Source organism: Lynx rufus, unplaced genomic scaffold, assembly GCF_022079265.1.
Source record: "Lynx rufus isolate CCGP_SWC_20201006 ecotype Redwood Valley unplaced genomic scaffold, mLynRuf1.p SCAF_16, whole genome shotgun sequence".
In the NCBI taxonomy this organism is placed as follows: Eukaryota; Metazoa; Chordata; class Mammalia; order Carnivora; family Felidae; genus Lynx; species Lynx rufus.
In genome coordinates, this window is record NW_025814830.1 from 1,169,614 (window position 1) to 1,179,755 (window position 10,142).

Below are 10,142 nucleotides of genomic sequence, written 5' to 3' on the forward strand. Positions count from 1 at the left end.
ACTAATTGTAGATAATGATGCTTAGGTCTTTTACTCACACTATCAACACAAACACACATTAAGATACAAATAAAACAGTTATTTCTGACTCTAGTATGATGAAGGATACAATCAAAAATTTTCACCTTTAGCACAGAAAGCTAACATACAGTTGTATTATTTGGACATTCATCAAATAAAGGCTGTTTCAGACATTTTTCTTTAAGTTTATTTATATTGTGAAAGAGAGCGTGGGTAAGCACAGTATGAAAGGTGGAGAGGCAGAGAGAGGGAGAGAACCCCAAGCTGTGACTGAGCCACCTAGGTATCCCTGGTTATTACATTTTTACTGGGTCTCATGACCACGGGTACATGTCACCACTGCTTCATATTGAACTGAATGGTAAGCACCAGAGAAATCTTGCAGAAGCAGTTTTACACGTAGAAATTTAAAGAAACATTTGTGATTGAACACTCTGTGCACCTACCCTCCCCTTGAACATAGAAGCTTCATGCAAAGTACAGTTCTTTCTGCCCACGGGTCCTGCCCTGTGCTACTTCAATAAACTATCTGGCACCACAGAGTATCTCAAGAGTTGTCTTGACTGTAGTACTCCATGATCTGCTAATATAGTGTTTATTTGAAAGCTTTTTTAAATTTTATTTTTTAATTAATTATTACTTATGATTGACAGAGAGAGAGAGAGACAGAGAGAGACAGGGTGGAAGGGAGAGAAGGCAGACACAGGGAGAGAGAGAATACCAGGAGGGGCAGAGAGAGAGGGAGAGAGAAATGGAGAGGCATGGCTGTTCACCTGATGCTGGGCTCCAGCTCAGGAATGGTGAGATCATGACCTGAGTGGAAGTCCCACGCTTAATGAACTGAGCCATGCACGTGCCCCTCATTAAAGATTTTGTTTCATTCGTCATTTGTGCTGTTTTATTTCAGGATTTTAAGACATTCAAACATGGTAATTATGTGATTCTTCTTTCTTTTTCTGAAGCACACAGAAGTAAATAGAGTATGCCTGTGTCATGACTATGCAGCAAAATAAAAACACAAAGGATGAAGGTCTGACTGATTGAGAACCTCGACCCCCAGAGGTCATTACATCTACTACACAACGCTGAGGGTCTTCATTGTCTGGTGGGAACTAATGTGAGGTGGGCCTGGGGTCAATGTTCAAGGAAATAGTCTTGAGCCTTTTTGGTAAATGAGGCTGTTTGTGTAAAAGCACAGGGACAGGATCTGTGGGAAGAATGAGCTGCAGTGTGATTGAGAGGAACTGTTGATTATATACTTTAAGTTGGGGGGGGAAATATAAGTGTCTACAGGGATTTCGTATGTTAAAGAAGATTTCCAGGATCCCAGAAGTCTGACTATGGTAAAGCTAAGCTTGCTTTTTGCCTCTAGAAAAGCATCAACATTAAGGCAGTTGTGAATTCCTTGAGGAGTATCTTCCTCTGCCAGTCTTGAGTATTTCTCCGGTGGTTGTAACTTGTGAGAAATTTTAATTTTATCCACATTTGTTTTGCATTTGTCCTCCTCCTCAGAAACTACAAGGACGGGGTGCCTGGATGGCTCAGTCAGGCTTCTGACTTTTGAATTAGACTGAGGTCAAGACCTCTTGATTTGTGAGTTTGAGCCCCCTGTCCCACTCAGTGCTGGCCCCGTGTCGCCTACTTGGGACTTGGCTCTCTCTTGGCCACTCCCCTGGTCTCACTCTCTCTCTCTCTCTCTCAAAATAAACTTAAAAGAGAAAAAAGGTACAAGGAAAAAGAATACAAGAAAAGAGAAACTAGGAGAAAGATGTTTCTAGTTTAAATGTGATGGTGTCTGGAAATTGCTCAGGGAATCAGCCTAAAGTCATCACAACTGATAAGGAAAATATGAACATTACAGGGGAGGAATCTGGCAGAGAGCACAAACCCAAGTAATAGAAGGTAACATCAGCTGTAAGGAAACAAATGGATATCAGTGCCTAAGGCATACCTCAGGACACCGGATCTGCGGTGTGCTCTTGTGACCCCAAACAGTAAATCATAATATTAACAAGTTAAGGCCACCGTGGATTTATACAGACTTTATCGCATATACTTGCAATGTCCTGGAATATCTCGTGTATCTTAAAATAGCTTTTCCACATCCTCAAGAGCAGCAACATTCTAAGTTATTCTGTGACTCATATCCATCTTGTGTATTTGTGCATTTTCATAATCCTCCTCTACCCGGGGCAGAGAAAGCATTCGGATAAGACCTAAATGGGAATGGTTTTCCTTGATTGCTATCCCAGGACCAGACCCCACCAGCAACAGGACACTTGGCCTCAACACCTTCCTCTCTGGATCTGTCACAAAGGGAATATTTTCAATACTTGTAGGAATTTAATTTAAAGTGACAACTGCTGTTGCCCTACTGGAAGCCAGGTTGGAGAAAAGGGAGAGAGGTCTCTGGGATATAGGGGAGGAGTGTTCTGAAGACATAACCTAGAATATCATTTCTGAAATGTTAAAAATTAGGTGAAAACCTGGGGCACCTGGGTGGTTCAGTCGGTTGAGCATCCGACTGCGGCTTCAGGTCGTGGTCTCGCGGTCTGTGAGTTCGAGCCCCGCATCGGGCTCTGTGCTCAGAGCCTGGAACCTGTTCCGGATTCTGCGTCTCCCTCTCTCTCTGACCCTACCCCGTTCATGCTCTCTGTCTCTGTCTCAACAAAATAAACGTTGAAAAAAAAATTTAAAAATTAGGTGAAAACCTAAAACAGAACCATAAGAACTAAACAAATAAAACCATTGGTATGTATTTACAAGTTTTTCATTTAGAGAGAGAGAGAGAGCGAGAGCATGCATGCAAATGGAGGACAGGGACTCAGGTAGAGAGAGAAAATCTTAAGTAGGCTCCAAGCTCAGAAGGAACCCTGATGCAGGGCTGGATAGCAGGTCCCTGGGATCAAGACCTGAGCCTAAATCAAGAGTCATATGCTCAACTGAATGAACCACCCAGGTGCCCTGCAATTTCTACATGCATGGATTATCCTGAGAACAAGGTGACAGGTCCTCTTGCAATGGACTCAAGGCTTACCTGAGAATTGGCCATTTCTCCTTTCCTCTCCTCTTCAAGATTTTTCTCAGAAGATTTTTGTGGAGAAATCCCAGCTGAAGTGGGAGCAAATGCCTTTAAAGCCACCACTGCAACCTCTTCACCAGTAACCTGGTCACCTGCAGGCAGGGCTTTGAAATGCAAAAAAGACCCAAGTTCCTCATCCTTTGTGTCAGGAGCTGTTCAGAAACTACGGTGTCCCATGTGCAGACCAGCCTCTGAGTTTCCTGTCTCTGCTTTCAGGGGGCCTCCCCTCCCACAGAAGCCCACAAATTCTGCTTGAGCATAGGAGCAGTGTGTTACATGGACCTGACCCTCCCCATCTCCTGTACCGGAGACCCTTGAGCCAAAGGCTGCACTCAACTCTGATAAATTAATGGGAAGCCTTTCGGCTTAACTCTGGCTTCTCTTCACATTTTCATAGGAAAAGATAGGATTCAGTAGGGAGAAAGGGAACCATTAGGACCTGAGGCCCCTGGGTGGGGAAAACACATTTTGGAACAATGCTGGGAATGTCTGACTACAGCAAACCCCCTCAGCTGTAAAGTTCCTCATAAGAATGTAACAGACACCACCTACTCCCCCTCGGGAATTTGACTAAAGACCTAACTAAAAACTAGCAGTAGATGATAAAACTTAAAACCCACAAGGAACAATACGGCCATAGACCACCCCTCCTGCAACGGAAATGAGCCAATCAGGAAGGGACAGCCCAGCACCTGGAGTTGTTAATCCACTAAGTGTAGGACTTGAGAAGGAACAAGGGGGAAGGGAAGGGGGGAGAGACTAGAACCTTATACCACAAAGGCCCTTGCTTATTGTCACTGGTATTCACATTTCAATGGCCCCCCTCTGTAAACAGAGCTTTCCTACCAGTCTTCTTCTCTTATAGTCTAATAAACTTTTGCCTGTTGCTCATTTTGTGTCCACCTCTTTATTCTTTGAATCGCTGAGAAAACAAGTCCCTGAATCCTGGGTATTGATGTAAAAAATCCCCTAACAGAATCCCCTGGAGCACTTCACTAAAACAACACTGTTGTTTCCACCCACACCAGTTGAGGGAATCTGAGGGGGAGGGTAGCAGCAATGATTATTAATGCAAACTCCACACAGGATCCTATTGGGAAGCATTTGGGAAGTGAGCAAGCAAAACACAGTAACAATATGTATGGTTAGTGTCCAGATTTCAATCCATGCCTTCTCCACTGATCAGTTTCTGTAAATTTACACATTCTCTTTCTTTCTGCTTCACAGAAGGAGACACCTTTACAAATGGAGCTTTCCCTGATATATGTGAATGAGGAAGTTTGGGGTGATAGGGGGGTGGTCCAGAGCTGATGGCCAAGAAAGAATTCTTGAAGACATCTTTGGTGCACCCAGAGGATTTGTTTAATATGGGGACAGGACCCAAGGTTAAGAAGAGCTGTCCCAGGACCCTGAAGAGACCCTGAGTATATACTTGGGAATCAGGGGAGGCAAAGTCAAGGTGAAGTTTCCAAAGAGATTTCCATATGCGAAAGAAAACTCACAGGATATGGAGACCTAGCTATTGTCAAGCTAAAGTTGTTTTTCCCTCTAGCAAAGCATTAGCATTAAGACAGTAAAGAATTCCTGGCGAAACTTTTACTCTGCTTGCCTCAAGTAGTTGTCAATGGGCTGCAGGTTATAAGGAAATTTAATTTTATCTGCCATTTCCTGCAGCCTTTGTTTGCCACATCAACCCCCAAATAATTATCCAAATAGGACATACTTTTCAAACTCCCATTGGCCACATGCGATAATTCGAGTTGTTCATTATTTTCATTGACATTTGGTGTTACACTATTTTCTTTTTAAGCTATTCTAGAAAACATTGAGTGGTTTCTCACAGTAAATATCAAGTGGTCTTAAAACTGTTGCCCTGGTGGCTGAAACAGAAATCGCTTAAAAGTATAAAGTTGAACAAAAATAAAACTGGCGACATTAAACCATCAGGGAGGCTTGATTTTTAACCAAGTAACCTTTTTCTTCCATTGGGTAAACCTCCACTCATCTCTTCTTAGCCTTAATTTTTTTTCTAATTTTTGAGAGAGAGAGAGAGAGAGAGAGAGGGAGGGAAGGAGAGAGACACAGACAGAGAGGCACAGGAGTGGGGGAAGAGTAGAGGGAGACTGAGGATCTGACACAGGCTCCACACTCACAGCAGAGAGCCCGAAGTGGGGCTTGAACTCACAAGTTGTGAGATCGTGACCTGAGCCAAAGTGGGATGCCTAAATGACTGAGCCACCCAGGCGCGCCTCTTACCCTTTTTTTTTTTTTTTTTTTTTTTTAATGAGACACTGAGGACCACACTGAAAACATGAACAAGGATGGCAGGGCAAACACAATAACTGTTGAACCCGGATGAATCCTTTATTTCCCTACAACCCCGCCAGCCCCTTCCTCTGGGTGGGCTTGTAGTTCTCAAGACCCTAATCTGCTACAGCCTCCTTCACCTGTCAAAGCAAGAAAGCTATTGTTCCTCTTTATCCCAAACTCTGTCTTCACAGTGTTATTTTGGCTCTGAAGTACACACGTCAGTTTTCAACAAGAGAATGAATGTGTAGGAGGAAAACATTTTTCTTCATCTTTTCTCAATTCTTTGGTGGTTCCAATAATTAAACTGACACGAGACAGTTCCACAAGAGAAAACTATTTAATTAGAGGAACATCAATGATATGATGATCAAGGTCAGGCAGGTGATGCTTACATTCCATTGGGTCTTAAGGAGAATGGGTAGGATTTAGAATTTCAAAAAGGGGGAAGGGCATTCACAGGAAAAAGGAAACAGTAAATGTTTGGCAAACCAATGTTTGCCATGGCAGGCAGGTAATGCTTTATAAAAAGTTCCCATCTGGGGCGCCTGGGTGGCGCAGTCGGTTAAGCGTCCGACTTCAGCCAGGTCACGATCTCGCGGTCCGTGAGTTCGAGCCCCGCGTCGGGCTCTGGGCTGATGGCTCAGAGCCTGGAGCCTGTTTCCGATTCTGTGTCTCCCTCTCTCTCTGCCCCTCCCCCGTTCATGCTCTGTCTCTCTCTGTCCCAAAAATAAATAAACGTTGGAAAAAAATAAAAATAAAAAAAATAAAAATAAAAAAGTTCCCATCTGGTATTAGCTCTTTTCCAGGTAGAGGTCCCTCATCTAATTTGTGGTTTGTCTAAAAGCCTCAGAAAGAGGTAAGTCTTTCTCTTTGCAGCAACAGAATAATCCTAGAGGACATTTTAAGTTAAATGAGCCCCACACAGCAAAATACACACTGTAGGAAATCACATATATAAAATCACATATATGAATCATCATAACCAGGCTCATGGAGGAAGAAGAGAGAACACATGGGGAAATAAATGATATCAGGAAAACTATGTATGGCCAAAATAAAAATTCAAACTGACAGCAAGTATCAAAAAATTGCAACAAAATTTAGGAGTTAAAGAGTCCCAGTAAGTGCATTTTGAAAACCTGTAGAAGGGGTGGCAGTGCTTGGCTGGCTTGGTTGGTAAAGCATGCAACTCTTCATCTCAGGGTTCTTGGTTTGAGCCCCATGTTGGGTGTAGAGATTACATACATATATATATTTAATTTTTTAAAGAAGAAAAAAAGTAGTAATGGGTTAAGAAAAGACTTGATCATGCAGAAAAAGGAATCGGACAACTTGAAGGCCCCTTGTTTTCAATTACCCACTGAGGGAACAAATTAACATTGGAATAGGACAGAGTCCAAGGGACTTAGGGGACACCAAGAAGTGAACCAACATACACATTAAGGGCACCCATATGAGACGAGAGTCAAAGGGGACAGAAAGCTTACATGAAAAACTAATGGCTCATAATTCCCACATTGGTGGAAAGAAACAAACATGCAAGAAGCTCAGTGAATTATTACACAGGATAAGTGCCGAGACATAAACACAGTGACACACTGTAATTAACCTATCATAAATCACAGGTGAACACAAAACTTTGAAACACTAGGAGAAAAACAATTCATCTTGTGCAGCAGATCCACTGTAAGTTAGTAGTGGTTTCTCAACACATCCTATAGGAAGTAGGCATAGGATGATACACTCAAGTACTAAAATAACAAAAAAAATCAACCAAAATATTGTAACTGGTAACACCATCCTTGAAAAATGGAGAAATGAACACATTCCCTTTCATTTCCCAGAAATGAAGACAAACCCTTACAAGTTTACCAGGAAAGTCTACAGGAAAAATTACAGGGAAATTCTGGTTAAAGTACAAAGAGTGTAGAAGTAACTGACCCAAAAGGAACATATCAAACTCTCTGCTTGATGGAAATACTTAAACAAAGAGAGAAATCTGTCGTTTGTAATAAGGGACCACAAATCACTTTTATTTCTGTGACAGAGTATTAAAAAATTTAAAACTATAAAAATCACGAATCCGTATCATAGTGTATGCAAAATAAAAGACAGAATTTGGGATATCGGTAAGACAAAGGGGGTGGTGCAGTGGTGGACATGGCATGTGTGAGAGGTTTTCAGTCATTCTCATGGAAACCACATAGAAAATGCCTATAGAAGACACAGAAAAGATAGGAGAATGGTATCAAAGCATGTCATTACAAACACCACAAAAACATAATGGGACACAGGAACAGCGAGGAAGTGGCATAAAATAGCCACAACAAATACAGAAAACTATCAAAAATTGGTAGCAGGAGTGGTTCCCTTTCAGTAAAACATTGATTGTAAAGGGATTCAAGTCCTCCAATCAAAAAGCATAGACTGGTTCAGTGAGTTAACAACAAAACCCTACAGCCTCCTGTGTATAAGAGACTCACAGTAGACTTAAGGACACACATAAGAAGCAAGTAAAAGTGTGTCAACAGACATTCCATGCAAATGGGAGCCAAAAGAAAGCATAGGTGACCATACTGTTATCAAACAAATACACATTAAGTGTCAAAAAGTGTCAACAAGAGAAAAAGGACATTATATAAAGTCATGAAATCACCAGGGCACTATAACAATTATATTTATGTGTGCACCTAGCGTCAAGGATCCCATACATGTGAAGCACACATGACGGAATTGAAGCAAGAAGTAAACAGCATCATAAGAGTAGCAGAGGTCAACACTCCAGTTTAACTGGATAGAAAGACCGAATTGCACTCCAGTAAAAAGTGCACTTAAGCAACATTACATACCAATTACACATAGTAAACATCAAGAGACAGTTCCAACAAGGAAGAGCAGAATACACAACCTTGTCAATTACACACTGATCATCATCCTGTATAGATACTGTGCTAGTCTACAAAACAAGTCTTAAGACATTTGGGAAGATTGACATCATACAAGTATGTTTCTTGTCCACCATGGAATGAAACTAAGTTTTAAGAGCAGATGGAAAATTGTAAATTCCACAAACACTTGGAAGCTTAACAATATGCTCTTGAACAGTCAGATACTGAACAAAACGACCAGAAAATTTCTTTTTTTTTTTTTTAATTTTTTTTTCAACGTTTATTTATTATTTTTGGGACAGAGAGAGACAGAGCATGAACGGGGGAGGGGCAGAGAGAGAGGGAGACACAGAATTGGAAACAAGCTCCAGGCTCTGAGCCATCAGCCCAGAGCCCGACGCGGGGCTCGAACTCACGGACCGCGAGATCGTGACCTGGCTGAAGTCGGACGCTTAACCGACTGCGCCACCCAGGCGCCCCTGAAAATTTCTTGAGCCAAGTGAAAAGACACACAATATACTCAAACATACGGAATTCAGACAAAGTAATTCCAAGGAAACAGAGGAATGAATAGACAACCTGTGAAATGGAAGGAAATTTTTTGCAGAGCACTTAGAGCAGAAGGAGGTAATATCCACAATAGAGAAAGAACTCGTGCATCAACAACCAGAAAGCAAATAACACGATTTAAATTTGGAGGGAGGATAGAATGAGCACCATCCAGTGATGATATACAAGTGGCCAACCATATGAAAGATGCTCAAAACCATTATCCCTTAGGAAAATATAAATCTGACCACAGTGAGTTATCACATTCCACCAGTTTACTTTGGACTATTAAACAAACATGTTGCAAAGGATGTGGACAGACTGGAACACTTATACACTGCTAGAGTAAACACAAATGGTGCAACTACACTGGAAAACAAGATGAAGGTTTGTCAAAAAAAATTAATATTATAAAATCCAGCATCCCACTTGTGGGTATAACATCAGAAGAATTCAAAGTAGGTTCTGCAAAGACATGTGCACAAGTAGATTGCTAGCAGCATTATTCAGAAAACCCAATAATAAGGAAAGCAATAGGAATGTTCACAGGTGCATGAATGGGTAAAGAAACACCACCATATACACACACTGGAAGAATATTCAGCTTTGAAAGAACCTATCTCATCACATTATACAACGTGGCTAAAATGGGATGACATTATGCTCAGTGAAATCAATGAGTCACAGAGACAGATACACTGATTTCACTTAACCGACTAATGTAATGTAGTGAACCTTATGAATAAAGGAAGGAAAAAAGAGACAGAAGGAGGGTGACAGAAAATGTAGTTGGGGCTGAGAATAGATACAAACGTGCAAGTGGTTGTTTAAGAGGCACTGAGTTGCAGTTTTGCAAGATGAGAAAATTCCAGAGATTGGTTTTGCAACAACATAAGTATACTTAACGCTACAGTTTAAAATGGTCAGAATGGTAAATTTTATAGCATATGTTTCAACCACAATTAAGAGTAAAATATAAAACTTAAAGTTGATACACAGTTATGAGTTTTAAAATATTACCTTCTATTTAAGACGGCATTTCTCATATAATGGGAATATATTTCCATACAGAAATAGATTATGACCTTAATTCTACTATAACTATTCACCAAAACAGGATAAAACAACCACTGATCACTAACCAAGAAAAGAAACAAGGTAAATCATAAGCAAAAAGTGTATGGGTAATATTAATATAGACAAATATAAAAGTAATTTATTGGCAATTGACATATGGCTGATTCCTATTTGAATTAAACCTTAAACTGTTGTAAAATGTACTGAGTTTAAAA